The following is a 2,483-nucleotide window of genomic DNA, read 5'->3' as shown; positions in this document are numbered from 1 at the left end:
ATATTAGCAGGTTTGGCCTGTTTAGTACATGGATGGGAGACTGCCTGGAATACCAGGTGCTTTAACTTTTTGGAAAATGTTTCACTTAGTATAGAACAATTTTGCCAAAACATGGCCGATCTCTGAATATTAGCAGGTTTGGGCCTGGTTAGTACATGGATGGGAGACTGCCTGGAATACCAGGTGCTTTAAACTTTGTGGATATTTTTCATGAATTATATAATAATCTTGCAAAAAGAAAGAGTCAATGGCCGATCTCTGAATATTAGCAGGTTTGGGCCTTTTAGTACATGGATGGGAGACTGCCTGGGATACCAGGTGCTTTAAACTTTTTGGATATTTTTCACGAATTATATAATAATCTTGCAAAAAAAAAAAAAAAGAGTCAATGCCCGATCTCTGAATCTTAGCAGGTTTAGGTCTGGTTAGTACTTGGATGAGAGACCGCCTAGGAATACCAGGCATTTTAAGCTTTTGGGTTTTCTTTCCTACTTATATAATGTACTGCCAGTAGATTGGCTGAACTTTAAATAGCCCTCTCTTCGCAGCAGTCTTCGCTTACGGCCATACCAACCTGGCTATGCCCGATCTCGTTTGATCTCGGAAGCTAAGCAGGTTGGGCCTGGTTAGTACTTGGATGGGAGACCGCCTTGAAAACCAGGTGCTGTAAGCTTTTTGAAAATTTTCACTTAGTATTGAACAATTTTGCCAAAACATGGCCGATCTCTGAATATTAGCAGGTTTGGGCCTGGTTAGTACATGCATGGAGACTGCCTGGGTACCAGGTGCTTTAAACTTTGTGAATATTTTTCATGAATTATATAATAATCTTGCAAAAAAAAAGAGTCAATGGCCGATCTCTGAATATTAGCAGGTTTGGGCCTTGTTGGTACATGGATGGGAGACTGCCTGGGAATACCAGGTGCTTTAAACTTTTTGGATATTTTCACGAATTATATACTAATCTTGCAAAAAAAAAAAACAAAAAAAAAAAAAAGTCAATGCCCAATCTCTGAATCTTAGCAGGTTTAGGTCTGGTTAGTACTTGGATGAGTGAACCGGCCTAGGAATACCAGGTCTTTTTAAGCTTTTGGGTTTTCTTTCCTACTTATATAATGTACTGGCCAGTAGATTGGCAGAACTTTAAATAGCCCTCTCTTTTCGAGCAGTCTTCGCTTACGGCCATACCAACCTGGCTATGACCGATCTCGTTTGATCTCGGAAGCTAAGCAGGTTTGGGCCTGGTTAGTACTTGGATGGGAGACCGCCTTGAAATACCAGGTGCTGTAAGCTTTTTGGAAATTTTCACTTAGTATAGAACAATTTTGCCAAAACATGGCCGATCTCTGAATATTAGCAGGTTTGGGCCTGGTTAGTACATGCATGGGAGACTGCCTGGGAATACCAGGTGCTTTAAACTTTGTGGATATTTTTCATGAATTATATAATAATCTTGCAAAAAAAAAGAGTCAATGGCCGATCTCTGCATATTAGCAGGTTTAGGTCTTGTTGTACTTGGATGGGAGACTGCCTGGGAATACCAGGTGCTGTAAACTTTTTGGAAATTTCACGAATTATATACTAATCTTGCAAAAAAAAAAAAAAAAATCAATGCCCAATCTCTGAATATAGCAGGTTTAGGCCTGGTTAGTACATGGATGAGAGACTGCCTAGGAATACCAGGTGCTTTAAACTTTTGGGTTTTTTTCCACTTATATAATACTGGCAGTAGATTGGCTGAACTTTAAATAGCCCTCTCTTCGCAGCAGTCTTCGCTTACGGAATACAAACTGCCATGCCATCTCGTTTGATCTCGGAAGCTAAGCAGGTTTGGGCCTGGTTAGTACATGGATGGGAGACGCCTGGAATACCAGGTGCTTTAAGCTTTTTGGATATTTTTCACGAATATATAAATAATCTTGCAAAAAAAAGAGTCAATGCCCGATCTCTGCATATAGCAGGTTTAGGTCTGGTTAGTACTTGGATGAGAGACCGCCTAGGAATACCAGGCGCTTTAAGCTTTTGGGTTTCTTTCCTAACTTATATAATGTACTGGCGAGTAGATTGGCTGAACTTTAAATAGCCCTCTCTTCACAGCAGTCTTCGCTTTACGGCCATACAAACCTTGGCCATGCCCCAATCTCGTTTGATCTCGGAAGCTAAGCAGGTTTGGGCCTGGTTAGTATTGGATGGGAGACCGCCTAGGAATACCAGGTGCTGTAAGCTTTTTGGAAAATTTTTCACTTAGTATAGAACAATTTTGGCCAAAACATAGAGTCAATGGCCGATCTCTGCATATTAGCAGGTTTGGGCCTTGTTAGTACATGGATGGGAGACTGCCTGGGAATACAAGGTGCTTTAAACTTTTTGGAAAATGTTCACTTAGTATAGAACAATTTTGCCAAACATGGCCGATCTCTGAATATTAGCAGGTTTGGGCCTGGTTAGTACATGGATGGGAGACTGCCTGGGAATACCAGGTG

At 41.0% G+C, this 2,483-nt stretch overlaps 2 non-coding genes and 1 pseudogene across 2 annotated transcripts; all 3 read left to right on the top strand.

Moving 5' to 3' along the window:
- The first annotated feature begins 556 nt into the window (after positions 1–556).
- LOC113090274 (5S ribosomal RNA) lies at positions 557–673 on the top strand. Its single transcript, XR_003286985.1, has one exon. It is a non-coding gene; the product is annotated as a 5S ribosomal RNA (ribosomal RNA).
- A 501-nt stretch (positions 674–1,174) lies between these two features.
- LOC113090262 (5S ribosomal RNA) lies at positions 1,175–1,293 on the top strand. The gene has a single exon (XR_003286974.1). It is a non-coding gene; the product is annotated as a 5S ribosomal RNA (ribosomal RNA).
- Positions 1,294–2,106: 813 nt separating this feature from the next.
- Positions 2,107–2,226, top strand: LOC113090282 (uncharacterized; annotated as a pseudogene).
- The last annotated feature ends 257 nt before the right edge of the window (positions 2,227–2,483 follow it).

This window comes from Carassius auratus, unplaced genomic scaffold, assembly GCF_003368295.1.
Source record: "Carassius auratus strain Wakin unplaced genomic scaffold, ASM336829v1 scaf_tig00054020, whole genome shotgun sequence".
Taxonomy (NCBI): domain Eukaryota; kingdom Metazoa; phylum Chordata; class Actinopteri; order Cypriniformes; family Cyprinidae; genus Carassius; species Carassius auratus.
Note: the sequence above shows the minus strand (reverse complement) of the source record. Positions and strands in the feature narration are given on the sequence as shown.